We start from the raw sequence: 17,500 nt of genomic DNA on the forward strand, positions 1-17,500 counted from the left end.
GTTTGATGAGACAGATCCGATGACAGACAGACAGACACACAGACAGACAGACAGGAGCAGCAGCGGCGTTGTCACGTGGGTGGGATGTTTGGTCTATCATGTCATGTAATATATTATGTACACATATATAATATACATTCTTTATAACGATTTAGATAGATGCTAAAAAGTTGAAATATGAGACCCAAGTTAAATTCATACATTTCCTGAAGACATAAAATAGATATCCTAGTTTCGTAAATTAACATTAAAAAAAAATTAGTTTTACATTGCTCGTTATTTCAACTTTAGAAGTTTCAATTCATCTTTTTTTTTCCCTTTTTCCCCCTTCTTTTTTGTTGTTATTGTTGTTGTTGTTATTGTTGTTGTTGTTGTTGTTGTTGCTGTTGTTGGAGAGATTATGACAGAGATGATACAATCCGCCTTCGCTTTTATTGAGAAAATCGCGGAGGTCTGCCGGACATTAAGATCTGCTTGGGACATAATTGAAGCGTCGTGATGCGCATTGAGCATGCATAGTGAAACCACGAATTGATTGTCTATACGTGTATATTTTTTATAGATGGTAGGTCAGATGCTTGGATAGATAGATAGGTAGATAGATAGATAGATAGATAGATAGATAGATAGATAGATAGATAGATAGATAGATAGATAGATAGATAGATAGATAGATAGATAGATAGACAGAGAGTGTGAGAGAGAGAGAAAGAGAGAGAGAGAGAGAGAGAGAGAGAGAGAGAGAGAGAGAGAAATTGGTTGGGTGGGAAGGGGTGGGGGGGGGGGTATATTGTTGATGTAACACAGTTGGTACCAATAATTATCGTAAGAATAACAATTCATAATGATAATAAAGCCAGTAGGTTACGTGCATCCATACATCTATATTGCCGTACTCTGTAAAAAAAAATACATTTAATAATTTGGCCAAAAAACTCGTCCTTCAAATATCGATCGATTTAAATGACCCTAATCTTGGCAAAAACTCTCAAACCCGGGACTTTGGCCAAAGCCCCAGGTTTGAGAGATTTTGCCAAGATGAGGGTCGTTTAAATCGATCAATATTTGAAGGACGAGTTTTCTGGCCAAATTTTCAAATATGGGTTGTTTTTTTCCAGAGTACGGCAGTTTCCACATTGACTACAGCTCGTCTTTAACAAAACGCCGTATCTTCCATCTTGGCCAAAAATGATTTACTTCAATAAATATCGATTAAATGGATCGATATTGCACTGAACTTGTCTTTAAAAATAATCTCCAAATGCCCAAACATTCGAATTAATAAATAAATAAGTTAATTAATTAATTGATTAATTACCAGGTTAAAGACTTAATGACAAACTAGGGTCACTTTATTTAATTGTTGGATATAATTTGGAGTCTACTTTTCTGGACAAAATAAATGTTGTAAGAAAGAAAAGGCGTTTAGTCACTCGAAGGCAATAATATAGGTACATAGATATAATATAGGCACAATCAATCCATGGTTGAATGAATTTTACGGCGGGTTGATTCCTGGTTTTCCCCTTGGAAGGGTCACTGCAGAGTTAATTAGGTGTGTGGGGGGCTTCTGGCTGGATGTTGTAGTGGGAGTGGAGGTTGGGGGGGGGGGGCGAGTTTTTAGATCTATATTATATAAGGGTTGATGTTTTAACATGAAAGTCTTTGAAGATACACACATGTCCAAACGCACACGCACAGACAGAGAGAGGGAGGGAGAGAGAGAGAGAGAGACAGAGACACAGAGAGAGACAGAGACAGAGAGAGAGAGAGAGAGACAGAGACACAGAGAGAGACAGAGACAGAGAGAGAGAGAGATTAAAGGCGAGAGAGAGATAGTGAGTGAGAGATAAAGGTGGGGGGTGACAAAGAAAGAGAGGGGGGGGGGGAGAGAGAGAGAGAGTTAAGTATGATAAGTATGATGAGATAAGTATAAACATTGATATTGAGAGTAAGAAAGAGACCACGGAGAACTAGTGACAGGATAATAGAAGAAGCAGGGCGAATGGGAGCCATTTCAAGGCGAGAAATCTTCGTGTCTCCTACATCACAATGTCTGCCTGTATTCTAAATGGTAAACATTTAGATACTTAAAACCTAACATAACTCCCATCGTTACCACTTAAATTTTCTGTTTGTTTTTATAAAGAATTTTACCGTGCTTGGAACCCAGTGGGATTATTTCAACGCCAGACTTAAATTCGCTAAATCAAAATAGAACAATGTTGTACAAAACTAAATTGTCAATAAAGCTGTAATCGAAGACCGTCCGTGAAGGGTTAACGAGGATAGATAGATAGATAGATAGATAGATAGATAGATAGATAGATAGATAGATAGATAGATAGATAGATAGATAGATAGATAGATAGATAGATAGATAGATAGATAGATAGATATATTCAGTGGGGATGTCAAAAAGCCTTCGCCAATCACTTCACAATGGTGGTCACACGCCCGTTATTCAAACGATTTAAAACTGGTGTTTACCCTCCCCTCTTATCTAAACTACACAAATCCCAACCTCAAATCGCCCATGACTGGGCTAGCGCTAACACTAAAATAATACCGGTCCCCGCGCCATCACCTTAGAACGGGCGAGACACGATTCAAACACACTCGTCGTCAAGTCCGGATAGACACAATAATAAACAAATTAAATGATATTTAACCAGTTAAATGCCGAACTCAGGATGAGAGAGAAAAAGAACGTGTATTCAAAAGTGTGACCAAAATACTCGTCCTTCAAATATCGATCGATTTTAATAACCCTCATCTTGGAAAAAAAATCTCTCAAACCTGGGACCTCACGAGGTCTGAGAGATTTTGCCAGGATAAGGATCATTTTAATCAATCCATAATTTGAAGGACGTGAGTTTCTGGCCAAAATTGTTAATCCGTGTCTTTTCCAGACTACAGTCGTTAACGGGTTAATACGGCACGTCCTCGTCTCCGTCCCCCCACTTTCCAATGCATACTTTGCAGCATACCTTAGCTAAACAAACGAGCAGGGCCAGGGGTACGAAATTCTTTGGTTGTTCACCCAATGGCGGCGAATCGAAAATTTGGCCAACAACCCAAGAGCCGCCTACGAAAATAATAAATATGGATGAATGACTGAATGGATGAAGGAAATAATTAATTAATTGATCAATAAGAAGAAGAAGAAGAAGAAGAAGAAGAAGAAGAAGAAGAAGAAGAAGAAGAAGAAGAAGAAGAAGAAGAAGAAGAAGAAGAGAAGAAGAAGAAGAAGAAGAAGAAGAAGAAGAAAAATAATAAAATAATAATAATAATAATAATAATAATAATAATAATAATAATAATAATAATAATAATAATAATAATAATAATAATAACAATAATATAATATATAATAATAATAATAATAATAATAATAATAATAATAATAATAATAATAATAATAATAATAATAATAATATAATATAATAATAATAATAATAATAATAATAATAATAATAATAATAATAATAATAATAATAATAATAATAATAATAATAATAATAATAATAATAATAATAATAATAATAATAATAATAATAATAATAATAACACGTATTGGGATGGCCTATTCAACCATTTTTTAAATTTTTTAGATCAAAAGAACAACAATGTAGATTTTCAATGAGTAGGACAAAAGAACACTACAAAATCATTCTGTCAGTACTTTTTCAACCTTATAAAAGGCCTTTTCAATCATGCTATTATATTATTTTGGTGGTTTTGGATCTTTTGTTAGTATTCAACGCCCAAAAATTTATGAAAGCAAGGTCATAGCAATAATTCATCGAAATACTTAATATATATAATAATGTTGTACAAGTGCAAGGTGGAAAAATGTCTCTTTCTGTGTCCTACTATCGTTATATTATCTTGAACACACAAAAAATAGAGCTTTTATATAGCGCAATGTCCACTAAACGTGCTCACAGCGCTTTACAAGGGGTCCCTGGTCAACAGCAACATTTAACATGTAGGACGGGGCATAACGCCTGTTGGCCATATTACAATTTTTCGGACAAAGACAACGCTGTTAACGGCCAGGTACTCATTTTACACCTGAGTACGGTGAGAGAATGTGAGTAAAGAGCCTTTTCCAAGGACTCCACTATGCGCCGAGCGCGAGGCTCGAACCCCAGGACCTTCCGGTCCGAAAGCAGCGAGTGTCATACCACTAGACCACATAGCCGCACGAAATCGTGATCAATTTGTCTGCACAGCAGAATGAATTGGGAGGGGGGGGGGGGTAAGGTATAAATATAACAAGGTTACATTGTACATCAACTAAAGACGCACCTTTATCCAAAAAAGACTGGTAAACGCATTCATTCTAGATCTGTTCTTTTCCCCCTCTAAAATCTACACAACAATGTTGAATGGTGTTTGGGTTGTGTCAACAAAATCACAGGTGCCGGAGCCTGTCGTAAATTGACTGGCATCATGCGCAGATTATAACAATACAATAGAAAATAAACACAGTTAACCCACATTATACGGAATCTAGAACACAGAACAGAACACGGATAATGTCAATATCAACTTACGTACACTTAGTACTCGGTAACTTAACTTCTCCAACTGATCTTCAGTGTTGCTAATACACATATTATTAATATTATTATTGAGTATCGCGTGTCAAATAAATAATCGAATACCCAAACTTGAAATCAAATCAGTACAATATAATGACAATACTAAAGTCTCCTGAAAAAGAAAATGCATCCTTAAAATGTTGGCCACGTCGTTTAAACTGACTATCATCTAGCCAAACACTCTCAAACCTGGGACTTCGCGGTGGATCACATATAATAATATGTTCATTTTACCCAAAGCGTCACAACAATGTTTACAATGCTAAGATTCCCATTAGAAGTTAATTATTCGATAAAGCTTTAACTTTATGACCAATCCTATCCAACAACAGATTATTTTTTAATTTGAAATACGTCTACTTATCTTAATTCATATTTTATCATTGTCAGATACCCTGGTTTTTGTATTTAGTGACAAACACGGACGGATCGGACACTCCTTAATCCACCATTACAAAGAACAGCCTATTATCTATATCTGCTACATTATCTCTCTTATCAAAGACATAGTTCCATTAAAAATAAACAGCCAAATAACTTTTTCTTCATTTTAGCCAGAAAACTTCTACTTTGTGTATGTGTGCGTGTGTGTGTGTGTGTGTATGTGCGTGTGTGTTTGTGTGTAAATTTTGATGGATTAAAATGACTCGAACTTGCCTAAAAAGTCTTTTAGACCCGAGAATCCAATTTTAATCTATTTATAATACAATATAATTACGAGGTAGAAGTTGGATGAATTTTTTGGTATTGCTTTATTTGTTTGTTTGTTTGTTTGTTTGTGTTTTTTGGGGGAAATTTTGCGGGGGGAGGGGTTGTTGCTTGTTTCTTGTTTTCTGTTTGTTCTTTTGTTTGTTGTCGTTTGTTTGTTTTTTGTTTTTTGTTTTTTTTTTTTTTTTTGGGTTTTTTTTGTTGTTGTTTTGTTGGGGGGTTTTTTTTGTTGGTTGTTATTTTCTTTTCTTTCTTTTTTTTTTGAGGGAGGGGGGGGGGGGTTGTTTTGTTTTGTTTTTGGTTTTGTGAAGTCCCAGGTATGAGAGCTATTGCCAAGATGATGGTTATTTTTATCGATCGATATTTGAAGGAAGAGTTTTCTGGCCAAAATTTTAAGTACGGGATTTTTTTTTCTCCCCAATTGGTCGGTACGATCGTTATCTGTTGAGTGTACCTTTCCCAATTGCTTGAATCTTGATTGAGATATCGCCAACACTGACGCAATGTACAGATAACATGATGAAAGCAGGGGAAAGGGGTCGCCGCTAGCCTATCTATCGATCCATTGCAATTGCTGGGGTTAGTGGCTCGTAATAGGAATTTAAATATTTGAACTCTCTCTCTCTCTCTCTCTCTCTCTCTCTCTCTCTCTCTCTCTCTCTCTCTCTCTCTCTCTCTCTCTCTCTCTCTCTCTCTCTCTCTCTCTCTCTCTCTCTCTCTCTCTCTCTCTCTCTCTCTCTCTCTCTCTATCTATCTATCTATCTATCTATCTCTATCTCTCTTTTTTTCCCCACACCTCTCCAAAATCAAAGGCAGGGCAGGTATAAGGTTTTATATAAAATGATTGATTAGTCTCTATGAATAACGAGAGAATGTTATAATTAGCATGATATAAATATTCTTGGGTCTTCCTCATCTCTATCTATATCAATTATATTCTTTTTCTTGTTGTTTTTATTTTATTTTTTGTTGTTGTTGATTTGCTTGTTTGGGTTGGGGTGTTTTTTCGTTCGCTTTTTTTTCTGTTATTTTTATTGTTTCGCTAGTATTGTTGTTGTTTTTGTTTTGTTTTGCTTTTTGACGACTGTTTATTGCCTGGGTTATTCTCTAGTCTTCCATTGGAATAGATCGTAGAGAAAAAACTTCCCCTTAGGGATGAGTAAATGGAATTTATTATAATTTATTATGGTTCACCCCGACAAAATATCGTTTTGAATAAACAGGTCACATATAGGACACAAATAAGCACCAAATAAAAACAGAGATGTCGCATTCGACGTGGGGGGCGAATTGGAACGTTTGGCCAGAATGTCAATAAATATATTTATTTATCTACCATCTGCTTTATATGTAATTCTTTATTCCCTTACGAGAACGATTCGAGTTTATTCTTATGTGGTGCATATTAGAGAGTCCCCTTTATTTACCAAGAGAGGTGTAACAGTCAGTGGCGTAGGGCCTTAAAGGCTATTAAGGCTAAGCCACAGGTCGTCATTGTCTTGAAAGTATGTAAGAATTTAACAATAAATAGTCACACTTTTAATTTTCTGTTTCACAAACAATGAAATTCGTTGTTTACCTGGTGATAAAAAACCCTTACAGAGCCTCAAAACTTGAACCAATCACACCGCTTTGAATTTACTACAGCTCGAGTCGTACTCGTGCCCCTGACCAATCAGTACAGCGTGTGGCTTTAAAGGTTGAGAAGGCTTCCAGCCATATTCCCACGGTACAACTAAGCGATACATTTCACGCTTGTCGTGTGCTATGACTGTGGGCATGAAGAGGCATCTTGACGTTGAACTGAGTCATTGTGGCTTTCTTACTCGCAGCCACACACAATGACCTAATTGTTCCATTGATGGCAATCGTGTTGTACCTGTTACCCATCCCTCTTCGAAGCGTGTCAGGCATGTGATATTGAATTCCCCATTGTCCCTTTTAACTTGAGTGTGTTAATCTGATGTGTGCAGTGTTTTTTTTTTTTTTTTTTAATTTTAATTAATTGCTATTAAGTGTGATGAATCACGTTGATTACCTGTTGACTATCAATACCAGTTCTTTGAATAGGGAAAATAAACTTTTGATTAAAAGTCTCGGTCCAAATCAACCAAACAATTTTGTACTCACTATTAAAGACGGGAAACAGAATCGGTCGTTTAATTTGATAAAGATTGGTATAGTCGTTTTCCTTGGCTATCGGTGAGAATAGAAAATAAGAGTTTATTTTCTTTTAATTATATTTTGTTTGGCGATAACAGCAATACAGAATTGTCTTGGACAAGAAGTGGATTTACCTGTTTGAAAAATTTAACACAGAGAGCATTGAACCATCAGAAGTCTAACTTACATTTAAATATCACCACTAGATTGAAAACCGTTGGTACTCTTCACATAGGTGCACAGATTGACAGTGGCTATCGCTTATCCTTAGTCAGGCATGATGAACAAGTTACAAAGAACATACAAATTTTGGTAAAATAATTGAGTGCATCAAATTCTCTCTCTCTCTCTCTCTCTCTCTCTCTCTCTCTCTATATATATATATATATATATATATATATATATATATATATATATATATATATATATATATATATATATATATATATATTTATATATATGCGACAACCCATCTCAAATCCAGCCCCATGCTCCTAAATGACCAGGCTACGCCGCTGGTAACAGTTACATTAATGGTATTGCGATTGGGAATGGTGATCAAATCATGTATCTAAGTGGTACGGCGGTGGTTTCTCAGGACTGTGACGGGATATGTTAAGAGTATTATTACTATTATTAAAAGGACGCCAAAACAATAATAACGTATTGTACTGTGTGAAATGAAATGAATAAGATGGAAAAGGAGGAGAAGGAGGAGGAAGAGGAGGGGGAGAAGAAGAAGAAGGATGAGGAGGAGGAGAAGCAGAAGAATAAGAAGGAGGAGGAGGGGGAGGAGAACAAGAAGAAGGAGAAGAAGAAGAAGAAGAAGAAGAAGAAGAAGAAGAAGAAGAAGAAGAAGAAGAAGAAGAAGAAGAAGAAGAAGAAGAAGAAGAAGAAGAAGAAGAAGAAGAAGAAGAAGAAGTTTTATAGCTAGATGACGACACCGATAAAGCCATTCACACCTCTATGATAACTGTATTTAACATTACATTAATCTCTGTTGAAGAAGGCATGCGTTGCAAATAGTTTTTCGGTGTCTATTGTGTAATGTAATGAAGACTGGACCTTTTGTATAATTTGACACTTTAATGGATTCGGTGTTTAAATCTGAGATATTTACGACCCCACGTGAAGAGCAAGAGCTGAGCTGGAGAGCATGGCGAAGACATAAACAGATAGATAATGCATTATGTCTTTTATTTCATTTTATTTTTAATCTTTGGGGTAAAGTACTGCCGTACTCTGTTTTGTGTTTTTTTTTTGTTTTGTTTTTGTTTGTTGTTTTTTTGTTTGTTTTGTTGTTTTTTTTTTTGTGGTAAAGTTAGAGCATACTGGCGAACTCTGAAAGTTTTCGGGGATTTTTTCAGAGGATAGAGGTATACTGCTGTAATTTTATGAATTTTTAAAATATTTATTTGGGTAGAGTTAGAGTATACTACCGTAATATGAATTATATTTTTTTTTTTTGGGGGGGGGGGGGTCGGTAAAATCAGAATATACTATATATATATATATATATTCTCATCTCATGTAGTTCCATATCTGAAGCAGACGTCGGAGGTCATCTTCCGCCAAGCTGATCTATCTCTTGCCAATTCTATTAAAGCAGCGCCACCTTTCTCAGCTTCATCTGTCCAAATTCTTATCCCTTTCAAATACGAGAAAATAAGAGAACGACACTATACTATAACTTTACCCAAATAAATATTATATATATATATATATATATATAATATATATATATATATATATATATATATATATATATATATATATATATATATATATATATATATAATATTTATTTGGGTAAAGTTATAGTATAGTGTCGTTCTCTTATTTTTACAAAAAGTTTTTATTGAAATTTTGGCCAGAAAAATCGTCCTTCTAATATCGATCGATTAAATTAAAATGACTCTCATCTTATAAAAAAAAAACTCTCAAACCTGGGACTTCACGGATGTCTAAGGTTTGATAGTTGTTGGCAAAACTACTTTCGTTGAACATCTTGAAAGATTATACTATATGATATCGATGGGTTGCTAAGTTGGTTAACTAAAACATTTAAAACTCGTCTCATTCGTTCGTACTTCTACTCTCTCTCTCTCTCTCTCTCTCTCTCTCTCTCTCTCTCTCTCTCTCTCTCTCTCTCCTCTCTCTCCTCTCTCTCTCTCTCTCTATCTATCTCTCTTTCTTTCTTTCTCTCTCTCTCTCTCTCTCTCTCTCTCTGTGTGTGTGTGTGTGTGTGTGTGTGTGTGTGTGTGTCCCCCTCCCATCCCCGTTTATTTATAACTTTTTTATTTAATTTTCTGTTTTGACAACACACAAACACATATTATATAGTTTATTGTCCAAATAGCTTAGATAGCCAGCCGTTGACGTCACAGCGTGTTCTTACATCGAGAATAAAAATTAAATGTGTCCGGGTTAGGTGTGGAGGCTTGACTTACCTGTCGAGCTGTCCAAGTCGGTTGGCCGGTGCGGTGTGTAATAAATCATTATATTTAACAAATAACGTATTTAGATCCTCGCTGACCAATAATAGCAACGTACACACAAACAATACGAGACAGCAATGCCTTTGTATCCACTATTTCTTTATAATTCTAAGCAATCAAGAAGTCGGACTAGTTATACGACAATATTATAACCGGTGTGTAGAGATAACAATATTATAATACGGACGTCGAATCAATAAATCCCATGAAGCCGGCTGGAATTGACCACAGTTGATTAACGTTAAAAGTCCAGAAGTAGCGTTGCTTGCTACCCTTTTGATAGGCCGGTAGTTTATCTTATCTATTTATCCCGCTAGCTCGCTATCTAGCTATTTATCTCTCTATCTATCTATCTATAATATATATATATATATATATATATATATATATATATATATATATGGCAACGTATTTTCCGTCAGATCTAAGATACCTAGCTATCCTATCAACATTCGATGGAAAGATGGGAAATAAATTCAATACATATGATGATAATAATCTGATTCTGGACTTGGGTACTATTCTTGAAATCCTCTTAATCTTAATCTAAATAAGAAAGAGTTCTAAAATAATAAATCATTTTTCTGTATAAGAAACACGTTTTCAAAGAGAACTTAACTTACCTTTTATTATGAAAAAATAAAGGAGAATTCCAGGAATTAAAAGTAAATGCCTGATTCAGAGAAAACACTGGCAATGAGTTTTCATAGAATTGAACACACGTCGCTTGATGAAAGACATCCGGCACCTAGCATTAGAACAACACTAATTTGTCCTTGAAGAAAAACCATATTTGTCGCTGTTTTTTAAAGTCTTTCTTTCTCTCTCTATTTCACAATATATAGATAGTAAGTAAGTAGTCCGTAGGTAAACGATATCAACAGAAGTAAAAATATCAGTGGCACGTCCAATGGTTTGTCCCTGAAATGAATGATGTGAATATCAGATTGATAAATGTTGGTTAGATAAGAAGGTAGATAATCAAATTCGTTTACTGGCTTAGAGTTAGTGACATGACGTGCTAGATAGTGTGATTTTCCAACAAGTTTCTCTTCCGGTTATAATGACTGGTATTTCCCTGAACTGTCCAATAAAGTAAAAGCCAAGCTAAAGAAAACCCTTGTTGTTCTTTTTCCTCTCCTATCCTATCCAAAACGAAACCAATAAATAAACGAATGAACGAACGTAGATAGATAGAAATAGGCGAGGAGGTAGAGGCTAGAGGTAGGGGAGATTACGATCGACTTGGGTTTTCCCCGCCGACCGCCTTCGCGAGGTTGTTGATGGTAGCGGTGGTAGTTGTGGTGGTGCTGGCGATAATGTAATGTGTACCGTTATGTCAGAAGACCAACTAACTGCAGCCAGGGACCAGACAGACAAAGATACGTACGTATACGACAGATAGACAGAAGAGAAGGTGTCTACGAACAAATTAAATAATTACGTTGCATGCCGTATAAACGATAAAGCAGCGGTGTTTTATACCAACCATTCAATGGCCAGTCTAGAATGGAATTTAGATATAAATAGAAAATACGGATGGAGAGATAGATAAAGAAACAAAAATCAAAACAGCATCTTTAAATATGGAAAATAAAAAGATAAAATTCTCTCGATACGGCTATAGACTGATACCAAACAAAAACTGTCATAATTGTATTTCTGTTATTAACTCATCACTGGCAAGGTTCTAATAATTGTTTCCCCTAACCTGATCTGAGATTGAATAATGCTGTCTTTTTTCTGTTTTGAGGCTTTTCAGACATGGATACCGGCGCAATATGTATGTATGTATATATATAATATATATATATATATATATAATATATATATATATATATAATAAGTGTAATAATATTATAATATATAATAAGTGTTTAATTTACTCTCTCATTTTACGTAATCAAAATGTAATGTTTTAAATAGCTTCGGTCAACTTGTATCGCCAGACCATGCGAGAACACGACATACTGTCTAGTCTATATTATAGTTTACATCGATGTGCACAAATCATCAGGTCTGATAACCGAACGTAATATATATATATATATTATTATTATTATAATTATTATCATTATTATTATTATTATTATTATTATTATTATTATTATTATTATTATTATTATTATTATTACTATTATTATTATTATTATTATTATTATTGGGCTTATTATAACATTGTTGTAATGACCAATATTTTGCGTTGATTTGATATTATATCCATAACAACAATGAGCCCATAACAAAATTTGTATTATCAGACCTCCAAAATAGCCTACACGTCGGTTTACATCATCAACGTAATAGATGGTAATGGTCCACATACATAATCTGTGTGTGTCTGTGAGAAAATGATGCTTTCTTTGAAACCGCCAACCTCTCCATTCATTCATTTCTATCTCTAAAACAGACCTTAGTTTTATATTTCAATGGCCTGTATTATTTTCTTATAATTTATCCCACTCCGCCGATAAACTATCTTCCCTAACAACCCCCCCCCCCCCCCCCCTCCCCACCCTTTCCCTCCTCCCAAATCTTCCTCTCACTCACAAGGCCGTGAATTTTCACACGCCGCCCGCCGATCAGGGCTATTGAGTTCATGCATCATGTACTCACTCACGGGCGCGCACGTGCAATTCATAGCAAAATATAGAAGAAAACTTCCAACTTTCATTTTACATGCTCTACCCCAACCCCCACCTTAATTTAATCTTCTTAAAATGAATTTCCATTTTTCTTTTTTTCTCACATCGTAAGCGATAATTTTGATTTCGTCTGATCTATAATTAAACCACAGTCATAAGACAATAGGTGTTTTAGCTAATACTACTACGTAAGGGATCTGAATCCTCTCAAAACAGCATTGACTTCGGGATGAGCTCGAGGCTTTAGCCCTCTTCTTACCAACTATAGGAAAAAATCAACACATTCGTAACGATACAACCATTAGTCTAATCATTTTCTCTTTTTTTTTTTTTGTCTCCATCTAAAATAAATGTGAATAAATCTTTTTGTTATAGTTGTAAGAACTTGATGACGTGTGATAGCGTTTTGAGCGCTTAGAGTCTGGTGTCTCGGAGTTATAGCGCTTTATAAGTTTTCAGCATTATTATTATTATAGTTTGGTCGTTTTATAGATGGAATGAAATTGACGTCACCCAGTTCTTTGTTATTGCTTTTTAGCCAGTCATTTTTATGAGCAGTAAGTTGTCAGTGTGTTACGAAATTGTATTCATCAGACTATTATAAACGGTTATGGTTACACAATTTGTGTGTTGGTATGTTGTATCTGACTGGCGGGTGTTGTGAGGAGAATACCGAAAAGCGCACAGTATCTGTAGTGGGTACTTATTTCTTATAAGTTTTTTACAAATCAAGTATCGTGTTGGATGGGTATGACGTTTCGGGGAAAATCCGAAAAACGATCAGTAAGGAGGGAGGTAAATAATTGAACTTTAAGCTGAACATTTTAATTTTTATTTCAAACAAATACATATCTACTTTGTGAGTGATTTTTTTTTCTTAAAAGTCAAAAGACTCATAAAATGTCCTCATAATAACTATTTTGAATTTAATAATCTCCATCTATCTGTCTATCTATCTATCTATCTATCTATCTATCTATCTATCCATCTGTCTATCTATCTAGATCATTCTGGCGATGTGGCACCAGATTGCCACGATGGGTCACACGACATGTAGCGTAGAAAATAGTTCCCAGTAATTCCCGCTAAGAAATGAATCGATCAAGGGTAGATAACGACAGAGATATTTAGATAAGAAGTGATCAAACTTTTACAACGTATCAAAGTCCAACACAACCACCACGGCCATTACTCTATCATCGTGTATGTCGCAATCAAGTCAAATTTGGCATATCTTAGGCACTGTGATATAATAATTCTGTAACGTATATAACAATATAATACTTTTACTTTTTACATTTTCATCTAAGCGAGCTTACAAGTGATTTATTTAGCACTAAATTATCATAAATGTGTAATATAATACTACAGATCGCTATATCAAATGCATATATAGATACATGTCTGAACCAAAGAAGATAAGATGAATGTTTTAGATTGACTAAAAGGTAACACTCAATGCATTCATTATCATTAATCGAAATTAGTGATCCTTTTGGAAATAAATTTTGTTCTAATTAAAAAGCAAAATTCAGCAATCCATTTTTTTAAACAATAAAAATTTTAAACAACTTATTTAAAAGTTATCTTACGTGACGTGACTATTCCCGATGACAAAATAAGGCGAAGTCCATCCAATACAGTAATAACTCCGTATACAGATCCAAACTAATCAAGTTATAAAATCCAACACACGATTTCGTAAAGCCAGCACAAGAAACAAATTGTCTGTTCCAGCGTGTTATCAATCAGCCCCAAAGTGTTCAATGTTCAATTCGGTGATCGAACTGATATTATAGGCTGTACCTATCTAATACCGAAAGGTGAATGAATGAATGAATTTATTTGGGGGCTGTTCTGTTGCGTTGACTCTTTCGTGTCGTGGCTGGCTGGCTGGGCTGGAGTGAGAACGGTCGGTGATCCGTACAAAGTTTTGTAGTCAAGTCGCTTATGTCGTGCCGGCCGAAGCGAGTGATTGAACGCGTGGGGAGTGAATACGGGAAAAGAGGGAACAAGACACGAGAAGACGAACGAGCGCTCCCACCCACACACCCCCACACACAAACTCCATTTTCCCGATCACCTAATCAGTTCGTGGAATGTAACGCGACAAGGAAGTTATGCGCTGTTGATGTAAACTAACGGGGAAATGCAATGCATGATGAGTGGCAATTGGAGACGCGGGGACACAAAGGTAATTTTTTTTCTTTTTTTTCTTTGAAGTTGTTCGCGGAGACAGAGAGAGGTGGAGGATGGAGATTGAAGGAGGAAGTGGTGAGATGTAGGTGAGCAATTATGAATGGCGATTTGGGTGGGATGAGTGGGATAAGGGGGGGGGGGGGGGGGGGGGGGGGGGGGTGAGAAGAGGAGGATGAGATATTGAAAATGTTAGATAGGGAGATCGTGAGAGAGGGAAGAAATAGATAAGGAGAGAGAGAGAGAGAGAGAGAGAGAGAGAGAGAGAGAGAGAGAGAGAGAGAGAGAGAGAGAGAAGGGAGGGCACGAGATCGTTTTAGGCATCCCGAGAGAGAAAAATAAAGTTGTGAGCCTTTAAGATTCTGAACAGAATTCATATTTTGACTTTGCGGCGATGCACTGCGGTTGACGCCTGAGTTATTCAAGTCTTCCCATGGAATCGACCCTATAGACAAATTTCCCCATCGGGATGAATAAAGAGAATTATATTTATTTAAGGAGAGAGTGAGAAATACGGGAGGGGAGGGGCGGGGTGTGGATCAAGAGAGAGAAAGATAGAAATTGAGTGTGAGTACGAGAGAGCTAGGGTCAGAGAGAGAAACAACAACAAAAAAGGATGTATGCATTGAAGGATGTAAGGACAAAGAAAGAAACAGACAGAATGACCGACAGACAAAAAAAAAAGACGAAACAACAAGTAGACAGACAGAAGAACAGACAGACAGACACAGGCGGATAAGTAGATCAATATAGATAGTATGCGCTTGGCTAAGAAGTTCATAACATTGCCATCCGGAAGTACATATAACGGACCAACACACAAAACTATGTGTAATCATGACCTTTTATAGTCCGGATAATACAGTTTAGTGAGTATCACTCATAAACGCGGATGGCAAAAAACAATAACAAAGACTCGAGTGACGTCAACAGCGAACTATCTATAATAGACACCGACAGACATTAACGTGTTGAGGAGTGAGGTTTTGTCAGATGAATGGGGATGAATGAAAGAGTCGAGCCAGGGGAAGCAATCCAGGATATTCAACAACAATTTGGATGGCGATCGAGGGGGAAATCGTCCACGCGTCGTGTTATGGGACTTTCCGATTACTGGGATTTCCCACAAATGACTGACGGATTCACAATTGGATATAATTGTCTGATGTCACGCCGCTCAGCAACGGCGAGCAGCGTGGTTCTAAAAAAAAGAAAACCGGTACTTTACATTCTTCATGCTGTCTAGAACTTTTCATATGTCTTGTGATCAGAATGTGTAAAAGTCAAAACATGGTCAGATTTATAATGGTTTTTTTTTTCCTCTGGATATGCTATTATGCTCGACGGAGAAATATTTCATAAGGACGTCCGCCATTGTTCCGATAGTTTAGAGTCAGTTACTAAGTTACCATGCGTCATTACGAGGGAAGTGACGTCACGACTGTTGGAGCGTATTCGCAACATTTTAACCTGTAAACTCACTCAACCCTAGAGATATTTGCTACTTTTCAAAATTGGAAGAAAAGTATTAAAAATGAACATGTAAATATATATTTTTATTAATTCAACTACTATTGACATGTAAAATCTAAAAACATTAGCTTTGATACTATAATTTGTCTCAGAAAAATGTAATAAATAGGCAGGGGGTAAAAGTAACCCGGGTAAACTACGGATAGAGTCGGTGTTAGGGTTGAGTGGGTTAACGGCCATAATCCGGAAAGAGACGTACATAAAAATTTGGCCAGAAAAATCGCCCCTCTAGTATCGATCGATTTAATGGCACTCATCTTGGCAAAACCCTCAAACCTGAGACATCTCGAAGTCTTGCTTCGTCACTCTTAAGTAAAGAAGGAAAATAAGCTGTGTTTGATAGGCAAATATAAAATTTATCATAAATTAATGGTAATTTTATCACCTTCTGATTCTTTCAGAAGAGGAGGATGAGATATTGAAGATGTTAGATATGGAGATCGTGAGAGAGGGAGAGGTGGCGGGGGGGGGGGGGGGAGGGGGGTTGAGAAGAGGAAGATGAGATATTGAAGATGTTAGATATGGAGATCGTGAGAGAGGGAAGAAAGAGATAAGGAGAGAGAGAGAGAGAGAGAGAGAGAGAGAGAGAGAGAGAGAGAGAGAGAGGGCACGAGATCGTTTTAGGCATCCCGAGAGAGAAAAATAAAGTTGTGAGCCTTTAAGATTCTGAACAGAATTCATATTTTGACTTTGCGGCGATGCATTGCGGTTGACGCCTGGGTTATTCAAGTCTTCCCATGGAATAGACCCTATAGACAAATTTCCCCATCGGGATGAATAAAGAGAATTATATTTATTTAAGGAGAGAGTGAGAAATACGGGAAGGGGGGGGGGGGGAGTGGATCAAGAGAGAGAAAGATAGAAATTGAGTGTGAGTACGAGAGACCTAGGGTCAGACAGAGAAACAACAACAAAAAAGGATGTATGCATTGAAGGATGTAAGGACAGAGAAAGAAACAGACAGAATGACCGACAGACAAAAATTAAAAAAGAGACGAAACGACAAGTAGACAGACAGAAGGACAGACAGACAGATACACAGGCGGATAAGTAGATCAATATAGATAGTATGCGTTTGGCTAAGAAGTTCATAACATTGCCATCCGGAAGTACATATAACGGACCAACTCACAAAACTATGTGTAAT

At 36.2% G+C, this 17,500-nt stretch overlaps 1 protein-coding gene across 4 annotated transcripts in view; it reads right to left on the reverse strand.

The window, feature by feature from the left end:
* LOC144980894 (uncharacterized) overlaps positions 1-17,500 on the reverse strand; it is a 114,530-nt gene that overhangs the window by 30,011 nt on the left and 67,019 nt on the right. Inside the window, exons 1-2 of one of the 4 annotated variants that reach the window (XM_078928795.1) lie at positions 14,217-14,616; positions 10,603-10,900 (exon numbers count right to left, since the gene is read on the reverse strand). The exons of 1 other annotated variant lie outside the window; for it this stretch is intronic. The gene's annotated coding sequence lies outside the window, so the exon portion shown is untranslated. Of the gene's footprint in view, positions 1-4,314; positions 4,996-10,602; positions 10,901-14,216; positions 14,617-17,500 lie in introns of those variants that run through there. 2 more of the 4 variants (XM_078928796.1, XM_078928798.1) reach the window with 2 other exon arrangements.

This window comes from Berghia stephanieae, chromosome 10 (genome assembly GCF_034508935.2).
Source record: "Berghia stephanieae isolate SIO BIC M18660-M18661 chromosome 10, UCSD_Bste_1.3, whole genome shotgun sequence".
NCBI lineage: Eukaryota > Metazoa > Mollusca > Gastropoda > Nudibranchia > Aeolidiidae > Berghia > Berghia stephanieae.